Below are 26,981 nucleotides of genomic sequence, written 5' to 3' on the forward strand. Positions count from 1 at the left end.
CCCAACTCAGAACAAAAGATACTCATAGACTGAAAGTAAAGCGATAAGAAAAATATTTCATGCAAATGGATATTAAAAAAAAGTTGGGGTAACAATAATTATATCTGACAAAGGTTATTGTAAGAGACAAAGAAGGTCATTACATAATGATAAAGGGAGGAATCCAACAAGTAGATATAGCCATTGTAAATATTTATGTATTCAGTATAGGGGCACCTAAATATTTAATGCAGACTTTGGTGGACACATAAAGTGAGTGATTGACACCAAAGCAGTCAGAGTGGGATTTTAAAATCCTACAGACATCAATGGATAGGACCTCCAAACAAAAAAATCAACAAAGAAACAGTAGTCTTAAATGACACACTAGATCAACTGTATTTAATTGATATCTTCAGAATATTTCACCCCAAAGCAGCAGAATATACATTCTTTTCAAGTGTGCATGGAACATTTTCTAGGATACTCTGCATATTAGGACACAAAACACGTCTCAATAAATTTAAGATTGAAATCATACCAAGCATCTTCTCTGACCACAATGGTATGAAACTAGAAATCAACTACAGTAGAAACACTGAAAAACATGCAAACACTTGAGATTGAATAGCATGTTATTAAATAACAAATAAATTAACAATGAGATCTAAAAAGAAACAAAAAATTTCCTTGAGGTCCTGGCTCATTGGTTCAGTGGTAGAGTGTTGGTCAGGTATGTGGATTTCCCAGGTTTGATTCTCAGTCAGGGCACACAGGAGAAGTGCTCATCTGCTTCTCCACCCCACCCCTTCTCATTTCTTTCTCTCTCTCTCTCTCTCTCTCTCTCTCTCCCCCTCTCTGTCCTGCAGCCATGGCTTGATCAGATTGACTTGGTGCTAGGCGCTAAGGATGGCTCCATGGCCACTGCCTCAGGCACTAAGATGAGTTTGATTGCTGAGCAATGAAGCAATGCCCCAGATGGGCAGAGCACTACCCTTTAGTGGGCTTGTCACATGGATCCCAGTCTGGGCACATGCAGGAGTCTGTCTCTGTCTCTTCTGCTCTTACTGAAAAAAAAATTTCCTTGAAACAAGTGAAAATGAACATATAGCAACCTAAAATCTATTGGACACAGTGAAAGCAGTCCTGAGATGGAAGTTCATAGCATTACATGCATACCTCAAAAACCAAGAAATATCTCAAATAAACAATCTAAACCTGCACTTAAAAGAACTAGAAAAAGAAAAATGAAAAAATCTCTGAGAAAGTAGAAGAAAAAATATGTAAGATCAGGGAGGAAATAAATGATATAGAGGCTAAAATAATATACATGATCAAGGAAACCAAGAGCTAGTTATTTCAAAAGGTAAGCAAGACTGACAAATCTTTCACTGGAGTCAACGCAAGAAAAAATTAAAAAGACCCAAATAAATAAAATTAGAAATGAATGGCAGAAGTAACAACTGAAACCACAAAATTACGAAGGATTATAAGAAAATACAATGAAGAACTAGATGCCGAAAAATTGGACAACCTGGATGAAATGGATAAATTCCTAGAAATATACAATATTCCAAAATAGAATCTGAAAGAATCAGATAACCTAAGTTGACCGACTATAACACATGAAATTTAAATATTTATCAAAAACCTCCCAGCATACAAAGGCCTAATCTTACTAACATGACAAAAATTGGCAAAGGCCATGGACCAGATAGCTTCAAAGGTTAATTTTACCAAACATTCAAGGAAGAACTAACACCTATCTTTTTCAAGCTATTCTAAAAAATTTCAAGAGGAAGGAACACTTCCAAGGTCATTTCCTGAGACAAGCATAAGCTAACTCCAAAACCAAGTAAAGACAATACAAAGAAAGAAAACTATCAGCCAATATCCCTGATGAACATAGACACTAAAATTCTCAACTAAATGTTAGCAAACTGAATCCAGCAATACATTAAAAAGATCATACATCATGATCAAGTGTGATTTATTGCAGGCATGGCTGGTACAATATTTGTAAATCAATAAATGTGACTCATCACATATACAATATGAAAGATAAAAATCACACGATCATATCAGTAAGTGCAGAAAAAACATTTGATAAAATCCAGCACTAATTTATGACTAAAAAAATCTCAGCAAAGTGAGAATGGAGGGAACATACCTCAACAAAATAAAGGCCATGCATGACAAACCAATACCCAACTTCATAATCAATAGACAAAAATTAAAGCAATCCCCTTAAGATCAGGAACAAGACAGGAGTCTCCCCTTTCACCATTCTTATTCAAAATAGTACTGGAAGTCCTCACCATAGCACTCAGACAATAAGAAATAAAAGGTATCCAAATGAGAAAGGAAGAAGTAAATCTTTTGTATTTGCTGATGACATGAAATCCTAAAGTCTCCACTAAGAAACTACTAGGTCTAATAAATGAATTTGACAAAGTGGCAGGATATAAAATTAATATTCAGAAATCAGTGGCATTATTATACACCAATAATGAACTGCTAGAAAGAGAAATTTAGGAAACAATCCCATTCATTATTGCAATAAAAAAGACACCTAGGAATAAATAAAATACCTAGGAATAAATTTAACCAAAGAGGTAAAAGACTTATACTTGGAATTTTATAGGACACTGAAGAAAGTAATTAAGAAATATACAAACAAGTGGAAGCATATGCCATGTTCATGGATAAAAAGAATTATCATCATTAAAATGTCCACACTACCCAAAGCAAACTAAAGATTCAATGCAATTCTTATTAAAATAGCAATGGCACACTTCATAAACTTAGAACTAATATTCGAAAAATTTATATGCAAACAAAAAAGAACCCAAATATCTTCTGCAATCTCGAAAAGAACAAAATGGGAGGTATCAAGCTATGTTACCAGGCCATTGTAATCTAATCTGCCTAGTACTGGCATAAGAACAGGCTTACATATCAGTGGAACAGAATAGAGAACCCAGAAATAAACCCACACTTTTATAGTCAATTAATATTTGACAAAAGAGGCAAGGGTGTTCAATGGAGTGAAGACAGTCTCTTTAATAAATAGTGTTGGGAACATTGGACAAGTACATACAAAAAAATGCAACTAGTCCACCAACTTACACCATTAACAATAATAAACTTAAAATGAATAAACAGCTTAAATGTAAATCATGAAACCATAAAACTTCCAGGAAAAAACAGGCAGTAAACCCTCAGACATTTCCTGTAGTAATATTTTTGTCAATATATATCTTCAAGCAACTAAAAGGACAAAAATAAACAAATGAGACTATATCAAACTAAAAAGGTTTTGCACAGCAAAAGGCACTATTAGCAAAATAAAAAGACAATGCACTCTATAGGAGAACATATTCGCCAATACAGCTGATAAGGGGTTAATAACAAAAATTTATAAAGAATTCATAAAACTCAATACGAGGAAGACAAAATATCCAATTATAAAAAGAGCAAAATAGCCTGACCAGGCGGTGGCACAGTGGATAGAGCATTGGATTGGGATGCGGAAGACCCAGGTTTGAGACCCCAAGGTTGCCAGCTTGAGTGCTGGCTCATTTGGTTTGAGCGAAGTTCACCAGCTTGGACCCAAGGTCGCTGGCTCGAGTAAGGTGTTACTTGGTCTGCTGAAGGCCCGCGGTCAAGGCACATATGAAAAAGCAATCAATGAACAAGTAAGGTGTCGCAACAAAAAACTGATAATTGATGCTTCTCATCCCTCTCCCTTCCTGTCTGCCTGTCCCTATCTATCCCTCTCTCTGACTCTCTGTCTCTGTAAAAAAACAAACAACAAAAAGCAAAATACTGGAAGAGACAGTTCCCCAGAGGACACAGGGATGACCCAATAGGCATATGAAAAATGCTCGATATCACTAATCATCAGAAAAATGCTAATTAGGATGATGTCAGAGTAATGGTAGTGTGAGAGATACACCTGATCTCTCCCTTTGAAATGTTAATATATTGAACTATATACAGTGAAGGAACTCCAGCTGGGCTCACAGGTGCACATGAAAGATGTACACATCAAATGGACTAAGGTGGGATGGGCTGAAAAGGGGAGCTGAAGATAAAACACATTTGTGGTGGGCTCTAGAGAGGAGACAAACCCAGAATGACTGGGCTTCTTTTCTCTGCTGGACCATGGAGAGGAGGCAGGCTCAAGCTGTCTGGGTTTCTTCTGAGGGGTAGGTAGAGGGAAACCCAGAGTGACTGGGTCTCCTTCTGAAGGGAGGAGGGGTGAGATAAGAGGGGCAGAGGGGGAGATGCCTGAAACCTGCACTCCTCAAAGAAAGAGAAAACTAAAGTGTGCCCCGCCAGCATCCCAGATCCCACCTCCCTCAACTCAAGGGTATAGAGAGTGGGCAGAGACAAACCCCACAGCCAACTCTCCAGAACCACTCTCTCTCCTGAATAACAGGTGCTCTACATCTGGTCCCCAGGTCTGTTGAGACATGGGGAGGAGCGCCTGGAAGCCTGAGATCACCATTATTAGAGCCGAAAAGCTGGACAGCCAAAGATGTAATGCCCTCACACCATGCCCCACTCACCAACACAGCTGCAGCCAGCCTATATAATTGTGATGGCACCATCTCAGCAGAACACAGCACAGGAATTTCAAAGAGCTAAAACATGTAAGACAGAAACACCCTACTGAAAGAAAACAGTAAACTCTCAAAACCAAAATTTATTTTTTTAATTTTTTCCTTTTTTCTTCTTATTTTTTGATCTTTATTCTGTTGTTTCTCTTTTCTTTTCTTTTTTTTTCATCTTTCCGAAGCTGGAAACGAGGAGGCAGTCAGACAGACTCCCGCATGCACCCGACCGGGATCCACCCGGCATGCCCACCAGGGGTCGATGCTTTGCCCCTTTGGGGCGTCGCTCTGTTGCATCCAGAGCCATTCTAGTGCCTGAGGCAGAGGCCACAGAGCCATCCCCAGCGCCCGGGCCATCTTTGCTCCAAGGGAGCCTCGCTGCGGGAGGGGAACAGAGAGACAGAGAGGAAGGAGAAGGGGAGGGGTGGAGAAGCAAATGGGCACCTCTCCTGTGTGCCCTGGCCTGGAATCGAACCCGGGACTCCTGCACGCCAGGCCGATGCTCTACCGCTGAGCCAACCGGCCAGGGCTGTTGTTTTTCTTTTTACCTGTCAGTAATTTTTAAATTTTTATACACTTTATTGTATTGTTTAATTTTAAATTTTTATTACTTTAGCTTTTTTTTAGAGTTCTTAACAATATCACTATCAAATGCCACCAAAAAAGAAATCAAATACCATGGCTATACAAGACAGAAATGTACTTCAGAAAGAATATGAAAAACCTCCAGGAAAAAATTTCAATCACATGGAATCCTTGGGGTTAAATGATAGAGAAATCAAAATTGAAGGTTTGAAAACACTCAGTGAGATGTGAAAAAACACCAACAGAAAATTTAATGAGCTCAGCAATGAAATTGAATCTTTGAAAACAGAGATGAAGAACTCAATACACGATTTGAAAACTGAGGTAACATTTTTATCTAATAGAACAAGCCAGAGAGAGGAAAGAATCAGTGACATCAAAGAGAGGCAACTAGAGCCTGACCAGGTGGTGGTGCAGGCAATAGAACATTGGACTGGGGCACGGAGAACCCAGGTTCAAAGCACTGAAGTTACCAGCTTGAGCTCAGGCTCATCTGGTTTGAGTAAGGCTCACCACCTTGAGGCAAAAATCACTGGCTTGAGCAAGGGGTCACTCGGTCTGCTGTAGCCCCCTGGGTCAAGGCACATATGAGAAAGCAATCAATGAACAACTATGATGCCACAATGAAGAATTGATGCTTCTCATCTCTCTCCCTTTCTGTCTGTTTTTATCTGTTCCTCTCTTTGTGTCTGCCACAAAAAAAAGACAGGCCATTAGAGATGCTACAGAGAGAAAAGGAGAGACACGCAAAAATTAAGCAAAAAAGTAGAACTCTGCAAGAATTATCTGACTCCATCAGAAAAAGCAAGATAAGAATAATGGGTATATCAGAAGAAGAGAGGAAGATGGTAATAGAGAGCAAATTGAAACAAATAATTGATGAGAATTCCCCATGCCTATGCAAAGAGATAGAGCCTCATATCCAAGAAGTAAACAGAACGCTGAGTTACCTCAGCCCAAACAGATCTATTTCAAGGCATATTGTAATAAAATTGTCAAATATCAAAGAGAAAGAAAGAATCTTCAAGGCAGCTAGGGAAAAGAACATAACATAAAAAGAAAAGCCTATTAGGTTTTCATTAGAATTCTCAGCAGAAACTCTACAAGCCAGAAGACAGTGGACCCAAACTTTCAAAGTACTAAAAGAGAGGAATTACAAGCAAGAATACCATATCCAGCAAAGTTATCCTTCAAATATGAAGGAGAAATAAACACTTTTATAGACATACCAAAGCCGGAAATTCTCAATGGAGTTATTTGACCAAACACAAAGAATAAAACATATCAAAACTACGAGTAAAACCTCCAATAAGGTCACAATAAAAACAAAGATTATCGGCCTGACTGGACGGTGGTGCAGTGGATAGAGTGTCGGACTGGGATGCAGAGGACCCAGGTTCGAGATCCCGAGGTTGCCAGCTTGAGCGCGGGCTCATCTGGCTTGAGCAAAAAGCTCACCAGCTTGGACCCAAGGTCGCTGGCTTGAGCAAGGGGTTACTCGGTCTGCTGAAGGCCCACGGTCAAGGCACATATGAGAAAGCAATCAATGAACAACTAAGGTGTCACAGCGAAAAACTAATGATTGATGCTTCTCATCTCTCTCCATTCCTGTCTGTCTGTCCCCCTCTCTGTTCCTGTAAAAAAAAAAACCAAAACACAAAGATTATCTGTGACAACAATAACATAAAAGGGGAGAGGATAAAGATCTGTAGTTACAAATGAGGACAATGTGTAGAAGCACTCATAAAACAAAGGACTGTTATACATATGAACATATTTCTCTTAATAACTTAATGGCAACCACTCACAAAAAGCCACTTCTGAAATATGCAGCTTAAAAAATGAAGAAACAGGGGAGAGATAGAATACTACCAAAAAACAAACAAACAAACAAACAAACAAACAAACAAAAAACCAAACTGGCATAAACACAATAGAGAAGGACCAAAGGAGACATAGAGCTATCAGAAAACAAAACATAAAATTTCTATAGGAAATCCTCAATTGTCAATAATTACCCTATATATGAATGGACAAATAATTTTGCCAAATACACACAATGGAGAAAAGAAAGCCTCTTCAATAAATGGTGCTGGGAAAATTGAAAAGCAACAGCAAAAATATGAATATTGACTACAGTTTGTTCCCCTGCAGAAAAAATAATTCAAAATGGATCAAGACCTAAATATAAGTTCTGAAATTATAAATTACATCGAATAAAATATAGATACCAAATAATGGACCTTGGCCATAGAGAACAATTCATGAATTTGACCCCAAAGGCAGGGGAAGTAAATGCAAAAATAAATAAACTGGCCTATATCAAACTTAAAATTTTCTACACAGCAAAAGAAATTGACAACAAAACAAACAGGCAGACAATCAAATGTGAAATGATATTTGCAAATAACAGCTCTGATAAGGGGTTAATATTCAAAATATATAAATAACTCATGGCTCTGGATGGCTAGCTCAGTGGTAGAGCATTGGCCTAGCATGTGGATGTCCCAGGTTTAATTCCTGGTCAGGGCACACAGGAGAAGTGCCCATCTGCTTCTCCACTCTTTCTCCCCTCCTTTCTCTCTGTCTCTCTCTTCCCCTCCCATAGCCAAGGTTCCACTGGAGCAAAGTTGGTTCAGGTGCTAAGGATGGCTCCATGGCCTCCACCTCAGGTGCTAGAATGGCTCTGATTGCAGCAGAGCATCACCCTCTGGTGGGCATTTCAGGTGGATCCCGGTCGGGTGCATGCGGGCGTCTGTTTCTCTGCCTCCCCACTTCACTTCAAAAAAATACAGAAAAAAAGAAAAAAGTAAAAAAAAAGAACTCACAAAGCTCAGCAACAAACAAAAACATTCCAATTAAAAATGGGGAGAGGGCCTGAGCAGACACTTCTCCAAGAGGACATACAAATGGCCAACAGATATATGAAAAGATGTTCATCTTCATTAGCTATTTGAGAAATGGAAATCAAAATTACAATGAGATACCACCTCAAACCTGTTAGATTGGCTATTATCAACAAGAAAAGTAATAGCAAGTGTTGTAGAGGATGTGGAGAAAAAGGAACCCTCATTCACTGCTGGTAGGAATATAACTTAGTAAAACCATTATGGAAGAAAGCATGGTGGGTCCTCAAAAAATTAAGAACAAAACTACCATTATGAACCAGCGATCCCTCAACTTTTTATCGACGCCAAAACCTCAAAACATTGGTACACAAAGACACATGCACTCTCATGTTTATTGTAGCATTATTTACAGTGGCCATGTCACTGAAACAACCATAGTGTTCTTTGATAGAAGACTGGACAAAAAACATGTGGTAAATATATACAATGGAATACTGCTCAGCCATAAGAAATGATGGCATATTGTCATTTATGACAACATAGATGGACCTTGTGAATATTATATTGAGGGAAATAAGTAAATCATAAAAGCTAAGAACTGTATGATTTCACACATAGGTGGGATATAAAACTGAGACTTGCAGACATAGGTAAAAGTGAATTGGTTACTAGGGAGATGGAGACATGGGGGGAGAAAGTCCGGGTAATAATGGAAAGAAGTACAAATACATGGTGATGAAAAATGTTTTGACTTTGAGTGATGAGTATACCACATAATCAACAGTTCAAATGTTATAGAAATATTTATCTGAAATCTATGTACACAGTTTGATAAAATTCACCCCATTAAATTTAATTTTATAAATAAAATTTTTAAAAAAATGAGGAATGCAAATTAAAACAACAAAGAGATATCTCCTCACACCTCCCAGAATAGCTTTCATTAACAAATCAACACACAATAAATGTGGGCAAGGCTGTGGAAAAGAGGGAATTCTCTGGCACTACTGGTGAAAATGGAGCTTTGTCCAGCCACTGTGGAAAGCAGTATAAAGATACCTCAAAAAAAAAAAAGAAAAGTAAAACTTGCTTTTCCACTCAGCTATCCCACTTCTAGTAATATGTCCTAAAGATCCCAAAACACTAATTCAAAAGAAGATATGCACCACTATGGCCTGACCAGGTGGTAGCGCAGTGGATTGGGATGTGGAAGGACACAGGTTCGAGACCCCGAGGTCGCCAGCTTGAGCGCAGGCTCATCTGGCTTGAGCAAAAGCTCACCAGCTTGGACCCAGAGTCGCTGGCTCCAGCAAGGGGTTGCTCAGTCTGCTGAAGGCCCATGGTCAAGGCACATATGAGAAAGAAATCAATGAACAACTAAGAAGTCGTAAAGCGCAATGAAAAACTAATGATTTATGCTTCTCAGCTGTCTCCATTCCTGTCTGTCTGTCCCCTGTCTATCCCTCTGTCTCTGTAAAAAATAAATAAATAAAAATTAAAAAAAAGAAGATATGCACCACTATGTTCATTGCAGCATTGTTTGATATACCCAAGATGTTGAAACAGCCCAGGTGTTCACCAGTGGATGAGTAGATAAAAATGCTACCATACATTTACACAATGGAATATTATACAGCTGTAAAAAAGAATGAAATCTTACCTTTTGTGACAGCATGGTTGGACCTGGAGATTATTATGTTAAGTGGAATAAGCCAGGCAGCAAAAGACAAATACCATGTAATCTCTCTTATATGTAGACTCTAATAAACACCATAAAATGAGGAACAAAGTAGAAACAGAGGTAGGGTAACAGGGAACAGATATATAGTTGTCAGAGGACAGGGGAAAGAGGGGATGGAATCAAAGAAGGTGAAGGCATTAGAAAAAATCATATATACATAGCACATATATGTAAACATCAGGGTAGCAATAGCCAGAGGGGAAACAGGGAAGTGGGCATGGGGTGGGAGGAGTTTAGGGGACATGAGGGTGAAAGAGACTTTGCATGGGGCATGGGGGGCACAATGTGGTGTGTAGAAGTTGTGACATTGTGTAGGACACTTGAAACCATGTCAACACAGTAAATTACAAATTAAAATTAAAAACAGAAATTAAATAGAACACATTACAGCACTTACTATAGAAATACAAAGAAACATAAGAGGCTACTATGTACAATTATACATGAAAAAAAGCTGGAAAACATATGCCCTTCCAAAACTGAATGAAAAAAAATACAAAATTTGAACAGATCAATTACTGTGAAGTAGACTGAATCAGTAATAATAAGGTTCCCAACAGAAGTCCAAAACAAGATGGCTTCATTGCCGAATTCCATCAAAAAGTAAAAGATAATTACTACAAATCCTTCCTAAACTTTTCAAAAAAACAGAAGAGGAGCGAACATTTTCACACTCATTTTGCAAGACTAGAATTACCAAGTATCCCCAATGAAAATACTTACTAAAATTCTCAATAAAACATTAGCAAACTGAATTCAACAGCACATGAAAGTGATTATATGGTAGGATCAGACAGACTTATTTCAGAGGTGCAAGGATGATTCAGCACACACACACACACACACACACACACACACACGACAGTATGATGCACCACTAACAAAATAAAGGATAAAAATCAAATAATCATCTCAATAGATGCAAAAAAGTTAGACAAAACTAATCGTATGTTTATGATAAAGGAAAATAAACTCTCAACAAATTGGATATAGTGCGAATATACCACCATATAATAAACGCTGTATAGGACAAGCTCACAGCTAACATATCCAGCAGAGAAAAGCTAAGCTTTTCTTTTAACATCAGAAGCAACACAAGGATGCCTACCCCTTGCCACTTCCTTTGAACTTAGTACCATAAGACCTATAGTATAATTAGGCAAAAATATATATATTCAAATTAGAAAGGAATAAGTAAAACTATATCTCTGTTTAAAGATTATATAATATTATATATAAAAAACCCTAAATGGCTCAAAATCTACAAATAAATGTGATACATATTAACAAAACAAAGGATAAAAATCACATGATCACATCAACAGATGCAGAAAAACCATATCAAAAATTCAACATCCATTTATGATTAAAAAATCTCTCCACAAAGTGGGTATGGAAGAAATATAACTCAAAATATACTGCTCACAAAAATTAGGGGATATTTTACAGTTTCATATTTAGTTTTGAAATATCCCCCTAATTTTTGTGAGCAGTATATTAAAGGTCATAGATTAAAAACCTGTAACTTATATCAAACCCAATGATGAAAAGTTGAAAGATTTTCCTCTAAACTTACAAAGAAGATAATGCCTGCCCTGTGGTGGTGCAGTGGATAAAGCATCGACCTGGATTGCTGAGGTTGCTGGTTTGAAACTCTAGGCTTGCCGAGACACATATGGAAGTTGTTTCCTGCTCCTCCCCCTTCTCTCCCTCTCTATCTCTTTCTGTCTCTCTCTTTTCTAATATAAATAAATAAAATATTAAAAAGAAAAGAAAGAAAGACAAGGATATCCACTCTTTCCACTTTTATTGAACATAATATTGGAAGTCACAGCTACAGCAATTACTTGGGGGGAAATAAGGCATCCAAATGAAAAATAAAGAAGTAACACCATCTCTGTTTGCAAATGATCTAATACATTGTAGAGAAAACCTTAAAGGCTTCACTAAAATACTACTAGAACAAATATATGAATTGAGTAAAATTATAGAATACAAAATTAATATACAGAAATTGGATTCCTTTCTATACAGTAAGGAAGTATCAGAAAGATAAAATTTTAAAACCCCATTTACAACTGCATTAAAAAGAATAAAATACATGAAGATAAATATAACCAAGGAGGCGAAAAATCTCTATATGGAAAGCATGAGCAATTGAAGAAATTGAAGACAATACGAATAAATGGAAAGATATACCATACTCACAGATTAGAAGAATGAATATTGTTAACATGTCCTTACTACCCAAAAGATCTACGGATTTAATGCAATACCCATCAAAATATCAATAGTATTTTTCACAGAACTAAAACAAAATTTCTAAAATTTGTATGGAACCACACACACAGACACATACACACATACAAAACCTTAAACACCAAAGAAATTCTGAGAAAGACAAACAAAAGTAGGAATATCGTATTCCCTGGTTTCAAACTATACTGCAAAGCTACAGTAATCAAAACAGTATGTTCTGGCATTAAAAAAGACACATGGAGTAATGGAGTAGAATTGAGAACCCAGAAATAAACCCATACGTATACGGTCATTTAATCAATTACAAAGGAGGCAAGACTATCCAATAAGGCAAAAACAGTCTCTTTAATAGAGTTGGAAAAACTGGAGATATATATGCAAAAAAAGGAAACTGGAATATTATCTTATACCATATATAAATGCAATTTCAAAATAAAGACTTGAATGTAAGACTTGAAACCATAAAACTACTAGAAAAAAAATATAAGCAATATATTATTTGACTTTGGTCTTAGCAATATTTTTTGTACCAGTCTGCTCAGACAAGGGTAACAACAACAAAAATAAATAAATGAGATTACATCAAAATAAAATATTTTGTACAGTTAAAAAAGTAACTTATTGAATGAGAAAATATACTTGCAAGTCATATATCTTATAAAAAGTTAATATTCAAAATCTATAAAAAACTTACAAATGTTAATATAAAAAAACTGTTAAAAATAAGAAAGCAAATGATTTCAATAGACATTTTAACAGGGAAAACATACAACGGCCAACATGCACATGAAAAGATGCTTAACATCACTAATCATCAAGGAAATGCAAATCAAAACCACAACAAGGTATCACTTCATCATATCTGTCAGAATGGCTATTATCCAAAAGACAAAAATAGCAAGTGTTGGCAATGATATGGAGTAAAGGTAAAACTTATACACTGTTGGTGGGAATGTAAAATGGTGCAGCCACTACAAAAAACAGTATGGAGATTCCTCAAAAAATGAAAACTAAAACTTTTAGACTCTGGCTGGTTTGCTCAGTGGTAGAGCATTGGTTCGATGTGTGGAAGTCCCAGGTTTGATTCCTGATCAGGGCACACAAGAGAAGCGATCATCTACTTCTCCATGATTCCCCCTCCCCTTCTCATTCTCTTCCCCTTCCACAGCCATGGCTCAAATGGTTCAAGCAAGTTGTCCCTGGGTGCTAAGTATGGCCGCATGGCCTCGCCTCAGGTGCTAAAATAGCTCGGTTGCCCAAGAAACAAAAACAGTGGTCTCAGATGGGCAGGACATTGCCCTGTAGAGGACTTGCCAAGAGGATCCATTTGGGGCACATGTGGGAGTCTGTGTGTTTGCCTCCCTGTCTCTCACTTAATTTTAAAAAATGTTATAAAAATATAAAACAAAGCAAAGAAAATCTTATATAATTCACTAATTCCATTTTTGCAAAGAAACAAAAACAATCAAAGAGTTATGTATACCCTTACATTCACTGTAACATTATTTACAAATTGCAAAGATATAGAGACAACCTAAGTGTCCATCAATAGACTAATGGGTAAAGAAGATTACATACACACATACATGTGTGTGTATATATGTATGTATATATATATATATATATATATATATATATATATATATATATGTATATAATACACTTAGACATATAAAGAATGAAATCTTGCCAGTTGTGGTACCATGGATGGACCCAGACAGTATTATTTTAAGTGAAGTAAGTCAGGCAAAGAAAATACCATATGATTTCACTTATTAAGTGAAAAAATAAATAAACAAAACAAAACAGAAATATACTTATAGATACAGAGAAATAAACTGGTGGTCACTAAAAGGGAAAGAGATTAGGCAGTGAGTGAAAAGGTAAAGGGACTAAGAGGTACAAACTTTAGCTTAAAAAATAAATAAGTCTTGGAAATATAAATAAAGTACAATGGAGGAAATATAGTCAATAATACTATAATAACTTTGTATGGTGACAGATGGTAACTAGACTTACCATGAGGATCATTACAGAATGCATATAAATATCATTCACTATGATGTACACCTGAAACAAATTAAGATATTGTATGTCAATTATGTGTTAATAAAAAATTAAAATAAAAAAATCTTAAAAACTACACTATAAGACTTTTAGAACTAATGATCAAATTTAATAATGTTGCAGAACACAAAATCAATACACAAAATCTATTGTTTCTATACACTAATAATGACATATCAGAAAAGCAAATTAATATAATAATACCATTTACAAGCATCAAAAAAATAAAACATATTGGAAAAATAACTGAAGTAAAAGACTTATACACTGAAAACCATAAGACATTGCTGAAAGATATAATATATCTATGTTCGTGGATGGAAAAAAAATACTGTGAAAATATCCTTACTACCAAAACAATTTATAGATTCCATGCATTCCTTAGCAGAAATCCAATGGCATTATTCACAAAAATAGAAAAAAAATCTTAAAATTTGTATAGAACAACAAAAAACCCCCAAAATCAAAGCAATCTTCAGAAAGTGAAAAAAATCTTGATTTCAAACGTTATCATGAAGCTATACTAATCAAACTATGGTACTGACATTAAAACAGACACATAGATCAATGTAAAAAAATACAGAGTTCAGAAATAAAACCAGACATATATGTTCAATTAATTTATAACAAAGGAGCCAAGAATATTGTATACACGAGGAAAGATAAATTGTGTTGAGAAAATTGTATACTCACATGCTAAAATATGAAACTGAACCACTATCTTATGCCATACACACAAAAGAAAACTTAAAATGGATTAAAGTATTTAATAAAAGGCCTAAAGCCATAAACACATAGAAGAAAACATAGACAGTAAGTTCCTTGACACTGGTCTCAGAAGTGTCCGTGTGGATTAGATTCCAAAAGCAAAAATAACATAATAGGACTACATCAAACTAAAAATATTTTGCCTAGCAAAAGAAATCATCAATAAAATGAAAAATGCCACCTACCAAATAAAAAAAAAAGTATTTTCAAACCATACAACCAATAAAGGATTAAAATCCAAAATATATAAAGAACTCATACATCTCAACAACAACAAAATAACCCAAATGATCTTATTAAAAATGGGTAAAAGATCTGAATGGAGATTTTTCTAAAGATGTACAGGTGGTCAACAGGCATATGAAAAGATGTTCAACATCACTAGTTATTAGAGAAATGTAAATCCAAACCACAATGAGATATCACCTCACTGTTAGAATGGTTATAATAAAAAAGACAAGAAATAAGTACTGGAGAGGATGCAGAGAAACATGAACCTTTGTATACTACTGGTGGGAATGTACAGCCACTATGAAAAACTGTAGAAAGATGCTCAAAAATATTTAAGACTACGTCTTGGCTGGTGGTTCAGTGGATAGAGCACTGACCTGGTATATGGATGTCTTGGATTTAATTCCTAGCCAGTGCACAGAGAAGTGACCATCTGCTTCTCTCACCTTCCATCTCTCCTTTTTCTCCCTCTACCCCTCCCACAGCACAATTGGTTAGCAGGGGTCCCCAAACTTTTTACACAGGGGGCCAGTTCACTGTCCCTCAGACCGTTGGAGGGCCAGACTATAAAAAAAACTATGAACAAATCCCTATGTACACTGCACATATCTTATTTTAAAGTAAAAAAACAAAACGGGAACAAATACAATATTTAAAATAAAGAACAAGTAAATTTAAATCAACAAACTGACCAGTATTTCAATGGGAACTATGCTCCTCTCACTGACCACCAATGAAAGAGGTGCCCCTTCCAGAAGTGCAGTGGGGGCCGGATAAATGGCCTCAGGGGGCCGCATGCGGGCCGTAGTTTGGGGACCCCTGGGTTAGAGTATGACCTCAGGCACTGAGGATAGCTCCCTTGGGCCAAGCACATCAGCCTCAGGTGCTAAAAATAGCTTGGTACTTGAGTTTTGGCCTAAGAGAGGGGTTGCGGGGTAGATCCCAGTCGAGGCACATGTAGGAGTCACAAAAAAAAAAAAAAAAAAGAAAGAAAAAGAAAAAAAGACTAAAACTACCATATGATCCACCTATACCACTTCTGGGTATTTAACCAAATATGAAAACATATATGCACCCCTGTTCATTGCAGCATTATTTATAATAGCCAAGATATAGAAACAATATAAAGGTTTATCGACAAGTAAGTCAATAAGTGATAGATATATCACCATCAGTCTGACCAGGTGGTGGCACAGTGGATAGAGTGTCAGACTGGGACGTGGAGGACCCAGGTTCGAAACCCCAAAGTTGCAAGCTTGAGTGTGGGCTCACCAGCTTGAGTGTGGGGTTGATGGCTTGAGCATGGGATCATAGACATGATCCCGTGGTCGCTGGCATGAGCAAGAGGTCACTTGCTCTGCTATAGCCATCCAGTCAAATAAGAATGCAATCAATGAACAACTAACGTGCTGTAACAAAGAATTGATGCGTCTCATCTTTTTCCCTTCCTGTCTGTTCCTATCTGTCTCTCTCAAAAAAAAAAAAAAAAAAGATATATCATTGTCATACATACACACACATGGAAATACTATTCTGCCATATAAAGGTGATATCTTGCCATTTATGAAAACATGTATGGTCCTTGAGGGTATCATGCTCAGTGACATAAGTCAGGGAGAAAAACATAAATACCATACCACTGTACTTATGTGTGGTATATAAGACAAAATTCATAGAGGCAGACAATAGATCATTCTTTAGCAGAGATGAAATCGGAATGGAGGGAATGTGAATCAGATAGAGTCGATTTTACAGTGGGGATTGGAAACTATACTTTGGTAGTTAGCATTATGTAGTAAATACAGATGTTGAATTATTATAAATATCGCACACATGAAACCTATATAATGTTATAAACAAATACTAACTATACTAAAAAATATTAATTCCCTCTTTTATTAGAAGGTATGTGGTACATATAGTCCAGTTGCAGAAAATTTTCTGCATGTTATACCCATGCAGACCCTTATATATGCTCTTTATGGTTGAGACTAATAGTCACACAACTGGCTTTCATTCACCTTTTTGCTGGTGTCATGGCTGACTTTGGAAGCTTGGAGGAGTTGATATATATGATTTGAAAATTCTGCCAAAACTAAAATTATAATAGATTTATCTTAATATATATAATATATTGTTCCATGCCACATATATAGTTCTTTTATTTTACTCATGTCACTTGACCTTTATAACAACTTATGAGTAAAATGTTACAGATATTTATTATCCTAATTTACAGAGATAAAAATTGGACTCAGAAGTTCAGGTAATTTAATCAGAAAATAAAGAAATTATATTTGAACCCAGGTTTTGTGATTTCAGAAAAGATTATCTTATAACAACATAAAATACTTCCAGTAAATGTCAATTTTCCTTAAAAATGAGTCTCATAACCATAGTCTTTAAAAGAAAAATAATGTTGCCTGACTAGGCAGTCATGCCGTGGACAGTGTCAGCCCAGGATGCAGTGAACCCAGGTTGGAAACATCAAGGTCACCGGCTTGAGTGCAGGATCACTGGCTTGTGCATGGGATCATATATATGAACACATGGTCTCTGGCTTGAGCCCAAAGGTCACTGGCTCTTCTGTGGCCCTGCCTCCCTAGTCAAGGCACATATGAGAAAGCAATTGATGACAACTAAGGTTCCATAATGAAGAATTGATGCTTCACATCTCTCTCCCTTTCTGTCTATCTGTCTGTCCCTCTCTCTCTCTCTTGCTAAAAAAAAAGATACACTCTCTTAGTATGCCTATATATCTTTTTAAATGCAATGCTATTCAAAGATACACACATATCCTAGGTTCTGTAAATTTTTAAAGCCATTATCTCTCAGAAAAAAAGGAAGTGGAAAAATTCTATCATGAGGACTCAATCTGCAGTTGTTAAATTTGAAAATGAAAGTAAGGCACAACAAGCCAAAGAAGGCAGTTGGCCTCTAGAAGCTGGGAACAGCCAGCAAGGAAACAGAGAGAAATAGAATTCTGCCAACAACCAAATGGGTAAGATACAAAATTTCCCCTTGAACCTCAGGAAAAAATGTATCCTGTCAACACCCTGATTTTCATCTAATGAGATCCATACCAGACATCTGATCTGCAGAACTATAAGATAAATGTGTTGTTTTAAGCCCTTAAGTTCATGGTAAATGTACTATGGCAATATTAGAAAACATACAGAATCAATGTAACAAAAGTTGGTGAACTTCCAAGAAAAATAAAGAACTGAGATAATATGATAAAAGGTCATAAGATTATCATAACAGGCACTTAATCATATCATGTTTTCCTTTTAAAACGATCAGTCTGGCTCTGGCTCGTTGGCTCAGTGGTAGTGTTTTGGTCTAGCGTGTGTATGTCTTGGGTTTGATTCCCAGTCAGGGCACACAGATGAGGTGCCCATCTGCTTCTCCACCTCTTATCCTCCCATTTCTCTCTATCTCTCTCTCTCCCCTCCAACAGCCATGGCTTGATTGGAGCGAGTTGGCCCTGGGCACTGAAGATAGTTTCCTGGCATCCACATCAGTTGCTAAAAAAGAAAAGGCTCTGGTTGCAATAGAGCAAGGGCCCCAGATGGGCAGAGCATCACTCCCTAGTGGGCTTTCCGGGTGGATCCCTGTTGAGGCACATACGGGAGTCTGTCTCTGCCTCCCATCCTCTCACTAAATTTAAAAAGAAAATCAATCTATCATAATGTAGAAAGGTCCTATGCAATGTGACAGAAAAAAACTGGCTAACCTCAGAGAGACAGATGGTTAAGAAGACTCTCCAGATGAAGGTGCTGAAAAAACTCTTCTGAAAGAGAAAAATAGCCAACCAGTCAGGCTAGTAAATGCTCTGAGGCAGGAAAATATGATGGCATAACAGACAGAAGCATTTCCTTTAATGATGAGTACTTCTATGAACAAGTAACCTATACAAGGAATGTGGTGCTATTTATAAAGCATAATTCTGCCTGTGTCCAAAAAAAGGTGACTATTTCTTAATGGGGGGGGGGGAGTTCCTGCTTAACTATCTATTAAGTCACCAAAATGTTTCAAAGCCTTATATTCTGAAATCTCCTAAATAGCATTCTGTAAGGAGAAATTAAAATTTCAAATAATAGAGCAATTTGACACCATGTGCTTCCTGATAAAATACTCTAAAGCAACAAAACATTATTTCAGTGGTATTCTTTGACATAAGTTTATAAGCTAAATTTAATCATGAGAAAACATCAGACAAACTAAATTTGAAGGACATTTTATGAGAAACTGTGTTATCACATTCAAAGTATTTTTTTTGTAAGAAAATGAAAGTCTAAGAAACTACTGCAGATTTTGAGAAAACTGAACAGACATGATAGCTAAATGCAACATATGATTCTGGATTGGATCCTGGATTAGATTTTATTTTATTTTTTATACTGAGTCTAAAATACATTTATTGGCTCAACTGGTGAAAATAAATAAGGTCTTTGGGAAGCACATGCTAAAATATTAAATAATCATGAGGTATCTTATGGTTAAATGGTCCAGAAAAATGTATATGTATATATCTATTTATACATGCATGTTTATATAAATATATAAACAAAAACAATTGTGTTTCTTAATACTTACTAAAAGGAATTAAAATCTTATATCCACACAAACAACTGCACATGGATGTTTATAACAGCTTTATTCATAATTGCCAAAACTTGGATGCAACCAAGATGTTTCATCAGCAGGTGAATAGTTAAGTAAATTGGTACAATTTAGCCAATGGAATGTTATATAGACCTAAAAAATGAGCTATCAAGACATGAAAAGAAACCAATCTGGGCCTGACCTGTGGTGGTGCAGTGGTAAAGCATCGACCTGGAATGCTGAGGTCACTAGTTCGAAAGAGTGGGCTTGCCTGGTCAAGGCACATATGAGAGTTCATGCTTCCTGCTCCTCCCACCTTCTCTCTTTCTCTCTCTCTCTCTCTCTCTCTCTCTCCCTCCCGCTCTAAAATGGATAAATAAAATAATGAAAAAAAATCTTAACAGGCTACAAATTGTATGATTCCAACTACAGAACATTCTGGAAAAGATAAAACTATGGAGACAGTAAAAAGGTCAACGGTTGGCAAGGGTTGCAAGGAGAGGGATGCATAGGCAGAGCATAGAGAATTTTCAAGGGATGAATTACTCTGTATGATACTATAATGATCAATATATCATTACAGCATATATTTGTTACCCATAGACTGTATAATACCAAGAGTGAATAATAATGTAACTATGAACTTTGGGTAATTATCTGTCAAAGCAGGCTCATCAATTATGACATCATTTGTCTCACTCTGGTAGCCTAAGTTATTAATAGAGTAGACTACACATGTGTAGAGGCAAGGAAAGATGAGAAAACTCCATACCTTCCTCTTAGTTTTGTTGTTAACTTTAACCTGCTCTTTAAAATGTCTTTTAAAGACTCAACAAAATTAGTCAACATCAATGAAAAAAATGAAATCAAAGAAAATGATAAGACATAGGATTATGTTTCAAATAAAAGAAAAAAGTCCAGAAATAAGCCCTAATGAAAAAGAGATAATTACTTGATCAAGAATTCAATGGATGCTCATCAAACCTGAGAGTAAAATAGAGGAATTTAGAGAGAACTTCAACAAAGAATTAGAAAATATAATAAAGAACCAGTAAGGACTAAAGAATATAATGACTGAAATGAAAAAAAAATACACTAAAAAGAATCAACAGAAGAAAAGATAATACAGAAAAATTAGTGGCCTGGTAAATAGAATAGTGGAAATCTCCCAATTTGAGCACCAAAGAACGAAAAAAAAAAGAGGGCGCAACTTTGGGACAACATTAAGCACACAAAAATTTACTTATAAGAATATTAGAAGGAGAAGAGAGAAAAGGAAGGAAAGAAAGTTTATTTGAAGAAATAATGCCTGAAAACTTTCCTAGGGATTCCAAGATGGCAGTGGAGTAGGCAGATGCACAGACTCCCAGCTGACACCACCAAATTGGATTAGAAATTTATTTAGGAACAATCAGTGTGAAAAACCAACTCTGGACTACAAGAACAGCTCTCAAAAACCGAGGAGTAAAGAAGCCACACCGAGCCTGGTAGGGAGCGCCAGGGAGCAGTGGGTCTCTCCTGCTTACAGGAACGGAGAGGGAGTGAGGCTGAGAGCCCAGAAGGGCTCTCATTCCAAGGAAAAGAGTAGAAAATATCAATCACAGCCACTTGCCTGGGGACCTGGAATGAGGTGTGTTGAAAGGGCTGGCTTATCTTCAAAACGGAAAGGGGGGGGGAGAGAAATAGACAATGACAAGCAAAGGAATGCATGGGAGGACCAGAGAAGCTGACTCATCCAGTGCTTGAAGTGGCCATAGCTGCAGGAAGGTTTGATCCTTCTACATAAGACTAAAATGGTTCCAGGTCACCCATTTCAAGATGTCTCTCCAGCTCCAATTAGTGCAACAAGACACAGCTGAAAACAAGAAGTGGGGAGGAGAGGCAGTAACTCAGGTCTCCATGGACCTCCCCATACTGAAGCTGAGAAAACACCCTGCCCCCAGAGAGAGTAAGTGGTAGATCAGGCCTTCAGAGTCTCAGGTTACACCCACCGCATTCCTGGATACAGCTTCAAATAAGCTCCCTGCTGAGATCAGTAAACAAGATTACACCTGTTAATAAAAATGAGAAGAAAACATATCAAGACTTCAAAGGGGCCCAAATCCAAAAGTGGATTACAAAGAACAGCTGATGCCAACCCAAGAAGAACTAGAAATAACACAACTGAAAACTGGAGTTGGACAACACCAAGCACAGACTCAACCAACTCTACAAACAACACACCCAAACACACAGACATAGTGAGAAGACAGAGAACTGCAACCCAAATGAAACCACAAGAGAAACCTCCAGAAAATGAACTGAGTGATATAGAAATAACCAAGCTTCCGGATGCAGAGTTTAAAATATTGATTGTTAGGGTGCTTAGGGATCTTAGAACAACAATGGATGGTCATCACAAACACCTAAATAAAGAGATAGCAAGTATAAAAAAAGGCCACGAAATATTAAAAAAGAATCAGTCGAAAATGACAAATATAATAAAAGAAATGAAGACCATAATGGAAAGAATTAAAAACAGGATGGATGAAGCTGAGGATTGAATCAGCGACTTGGAGGACAAGTTGAATGAAGGCATGGAAGCAGAGCAGAAAAAAGAAAAGAGACTCAAAAAATCTGAGGAAACTCTTAGAGAGCTCTGTGACAACATGAAGAGAAATAACATCTGCATCATAGGGGTTCCTGAAGAAAGAACAAGGGATAGAGACTTTGTACAATCATATCATCACTGAAAACTTCCCTAAATTAATGCAGGAAAAACTCTCACTAGTTCAAAAAGCACAGAGAACTCCATTAAAGATAAATCCAAAGAAATCTACACCAAGACACATCATAATTAAAATACCAAAGCTAAGTGATAAAGAAAAAAATTAAAAGCTGCTAGAGAAAAGAAGGCTATCATCTAACAAGGAGCCCCCATAAGGATGACATCTGACTTCTCAACAGAATACTTGAGGCCAGAAGGGAATGGCAAGAAATATTTGAAGTAATGCAGAATAAGAATCTCCAACCAAGACTACTTTACCCAGGAAGGCTATCATTTAAAATTGAAGGAGAAATAAAAAGTTTCCCAAACAAACAAACAAAAAAAAACCCCCAAAAACCAACAACTGAAGGAATTCATTAAAACAAAACCAGTGCTGCTGCAGGAAATGTTAAGGGCCTGTTGTAAACAGATCAAAGGAGGAAAAGAATATAGCAAAAGAGGAATACAGCTTTAAAAAATAAAATGAAAATAAATGACTACATATCAATAATAACCTTAAATGTAAATGGATTAAATGATCCAATCAAAAGGCATACGGTAGCTGCATGGATTAGAAAACAGATCTCGTACATATGCGGTCTACAAGAGACACACCTTAAAACAAAAGATGCACATACAATCTTCCAAAAATCAATCTGGAAGAATCAGAAAACCTAAACAGACTGATTACAACAAATGAGATTGAAACAGTTATCAAAAAACTCCCAACAAAGAAAATCCTGGGCCTGATGGCTTCACAAGTAAATTCTACCAAATATTAAAAGAACTAACTCCTATACTTCTCAAGCTATTTCAAAAAATTCAAGAGGAAGGAAGACTTCCAAACTCCTTTTATGAGGAGAGCATAATTCTGATTCCAAAACCAGGCAAAGACAACACAAAGAAAGAAAATTGTAGGCCAATATCCCTGATGAATATAGATGCTAAAATCCTCAACAAAATATTAGCAAAAGCAATACATGAAAAAAATCATACACCATGATCAAGTGGGATTTACTCTGGAGAGGCAAGGCTGGTACAATATTCGCAAATCAATCAATGTGATTCATCACATAAACAGAAGGAGAAAAACCACATAATAATTTCAATAGATGCAGAAAAAGCATTTGATAAAATGCAGCAGCCATTCATGATCAAAACTCAGCAAAGTGGGAATACAGGGAACATACCTCAACATGATAAAGGCCACCTATGACAAACCCACAGCCAACATCATACTCAATGGGCAGAAATTAAAAGCAATCCTCTTAAGATCAGGAACAAGGCAGGGGTGCCCCCTTTCACCACTCTTATTCAACATAGTCCTGGAAGTCCTAGCCACAGCAATCAGACAAGAAGGAGAAATAAAAGGCATCCAAATTGGAAAAGAAGAAATAAAACTATCATTATTTGCAGATGATATGATATTGTACATAGAAAACCCTAAAGTCTCAGTCAAAAAGCTACTGAACCAGATAAATAAATTCAGCAAGGTGGCAGGATATAAAATTAATACTCAGAAATCAGAGGCATTTTTATACACCAACAATGAACTGTCTGAAAGAGAAATTAATGAAACAATTCCCTTCGCTATAGCAACCAAAAAAAAAAATACCTAGAAATAAATTTAACCAAGGAGACTAAAGACTTTTACTTGGACAATTATAAAACATCAATAAAAGAAATCAAGGAAGATACAAACAAGTGGAAGCATATACCGTGCTCATGGTTAGGAAGAATAAACATCATTAAAATGTCTACATTACCCAAATAAATTTATAAATTCAATGCAATACCAATTAAAATACCAATGACATATTTCAAAGATATAGAACACATATTCCAAAAATTTATATGGAACCAAAAAAGAACACGAATAGCCTCAGCAATCTTGAAAAGGATGAATAAAGTGGGAGGTATCACACATCCCGATATCAAGTTATACTACAAGGCCATTGTTCCCAAAAGAGCCTGGTACTGGCCTAAGAACAGGCATATAGATCAATGAAACAGAACAGAGAACCCAAAACTAAACCCATAGCTTTATGGACAACTGATATTTGACAAAGGAGGTAAGAGCATACAATGGAGTAAAGACAGCCCCTTTAATAAATGGTGTTGGGAAAATTGGACATTTACCTGCAAAAAAATGAAAGTAGACCACCAACTTACACCATTAACAAAAATAAACTCAAAATGGATAAAAGACTTAAATGTAAGCCATGAAACCATAAGCATTTTAGAAGAAAACAGAGGCATTAAGTTCTCCAACATCTCTCGCAGCAATATATTTGTCGATTTATTTCCATGGGCAAGTGAAATAAAAGACAGGGAAAAAAATGGGACTATATCTAACTAAAAAGCTTTTGCACAGCTAAAGACATTAAGAACAGAATAAAAAGACAAACTACACAATGAGAGAACATATTCGACAGTGTGGTGGGCAGAGCGTAGCCCCTGGTGGGCATGCCGGGTGGATCCCGGTCGGGCGCATGCGGGAGTCTGTCTGACTGTCTCTTCCCGTTTCCAGCTTCAGAAAAATACAAAAAAACCCAAAAAACAAAAAACAAAAACCACAATGAGATATCACCTCACACTAGTCAGAATGGCGCTCATCAAAAACCAAAAAAACAAAAAACAAAACAACACAGAATAAGTGCTGGCGAGGATGTGGAGAAAAGGGAACCCTCCTGCACTGCTGGTGGGAATGCAGAATGGTGCAGCCACTGTGGAAAACAGTATGGAGATTCCTCAAGATCTTAAAAATCGAACTGCCTTTTGACCCAACTATCCTACTTTTAGGAATATACCCTAAGAACACCATAGAACTGTTCCAAAAGGAGAAATGCACCCCATGTTTATGGCAGCATTGTTCACAATAGCGAAGATCTGGAACAGCCCAAGTGTTCGTCAGTGGACAAGTGGATTAAAAAGCTATGGTACATATATACTATGGAATACTACTGAGCCATGAGAAATGATGACATCGTATCATTTACAATAACATGGATAGACCTTGAAAACATTATATGGAGTTAAATAAGTAAATAAAAAAAACTAAGAACTATATGATTCCATACATAGATGGGACATAAAAATGAGACTCAGAGACATGGACAGGAATGTGATGGTTACAGGGGGGTAAGGTAGGAGAGGGAGGGGGTGGGGGGAGGAGAGGGGCACAAAGAAAAGCAGATATAAAGTGACAATTTGACTTTGGGTGAGGGGTATGCAACATAACAAAATGTCAAAATAATCTGGAGATGCTTTCTCTGAATATATGTACCCTGATTTATCAATGTCACCCCATTAAAATTAATAAAAGAAAAACCCCACTGCAAATGAAAAAAAAAAAGAAGAAATATGGAAATATCTTAAATAACCGTTTTATTGTTTTTTGTCAGGCATTATTTAATATTTTTCATTAATATTTTAAAATTCTTATAACAATCTAGTTTTGTGTACCTGTTTTGTTGTTTTTATTTAAATATTAAATTCATAAAATAAAAAAAAACTTACCTAACCTGTGGTAGAAAAACAGAAACGAAAACAAAACATCCAGGTCCAGAAAGCACACAGAACCCATAGAGGCCAACCAAGAGATCTTATAACTCAAATGACAAAAGTTAAGGATATAGAGACAATCTTTTTTTTTTTTAACAGATAGAGAGATAGATAGGGACAGCCAGGAAGAAATGGAGAGAGATTAGAAGCATCAATCATTAGTTTTCCATTGCTACACCTTAGTTGTTCATTGATTGCTTTCTCATGTGCCTTGACCGTGGGGCTACAGCAGACCAAGTAACCCCTTGCTCAAGTCAGAGACCTTGGGTCCAAGCTAGTGAGCTTTTTGTTCAAATCAGATGAGCCTGCGCCCAAGCTTTTGACCTCGGGGCCTCGAACCTGAGTCCTCCGCATCCCAGTCCAATGCTCTATCCACTGTGCCACCACCTGGTCAGGCTAGAGATAACCTTGAAGGCAGCAAGAGGGAAGAAACAAGTCACATACAAAGGAAGCTCCATAAGGCTATCTAGTTGACTTCTCAGAAGCAACTCTACAGGCCAGAAAGAAGAAGACAGATATATACTGCTTACAAAAATTAGGGGATATTTCAAAATGAATATGAAGCGATAAAAAAAGAAGCATTTGATTTTTTTTATTAAACAAGAACATCGGTAAGCAAACGACATGTCAAAGAAAGTTGTTTGATTATGTAAATGAAATGCAAAACCAACTTATTTCATTGGTGAAAATGCACTATACAAAAGGCTGAAAGTACAGAAATATCTGCACATTCCCTGATCCCCTAATTTTTATGAGCAGTGTATTTAAAGTACTAGAAAAAAGGAACTTACTTTCTAGAATACTCTACCACAAAATAAGAAAATAAAAAATAATGATTAATAGAAAAAAGCAACACAATTAACTATAGCTACAATAAAGTATTTAGGGGATACAATAAACAAAAAAATCTAAAATGTGACATCAAAACCATAAAGTAAAAAATGAGAGTACAAATGCAGTTCTAT

The 26,981-nt window shown here is 36.5% G+C and overlaps 1 protein-coding gene across 4 annotated transcripts in view; it reads right to left on the reverse strand.

Moving 5' to 3' along the window:
- The window catches only part of NBDY (negative regulator of P-body association), a 49,738-nt gene that overhangs the window by 9,984 nt on the left and 12,773 nt on the right, over nt 1-26,981 (reverse strand). For 3 of the 4 annotated variants that reach the window (XM_066357643.1, XM_066357642.1, XM_066357644.1), the window contains one exon: nt 14,052-14,102. The exons of the other annotated variant lie outside the window; for it this stretch is intronic. The gene's annotated coding sequence lies outside the window, so the exon portion shown is untranslated. The remainder of the gene's footprint in view (nt 1-14,051; nt 14,103-26,981) is intronic. 4 annotated transcript variants of the gene reach the window in all.

Source organism: Saccopteryx leptura, chromosome X (genome assembly GCF_036850995.1).
Source record: "Saccopteryx leptura isolate mSacLep1 chromosome X, mSacLep1_pri_phased_curated, whole genome shotgun sequence".
NCBI lineage: Eukaryota > Metazoa > Chordata > Mammalia > Chiroptera > Emballonuridae > Saccopteryx > Saccopteryx leptura.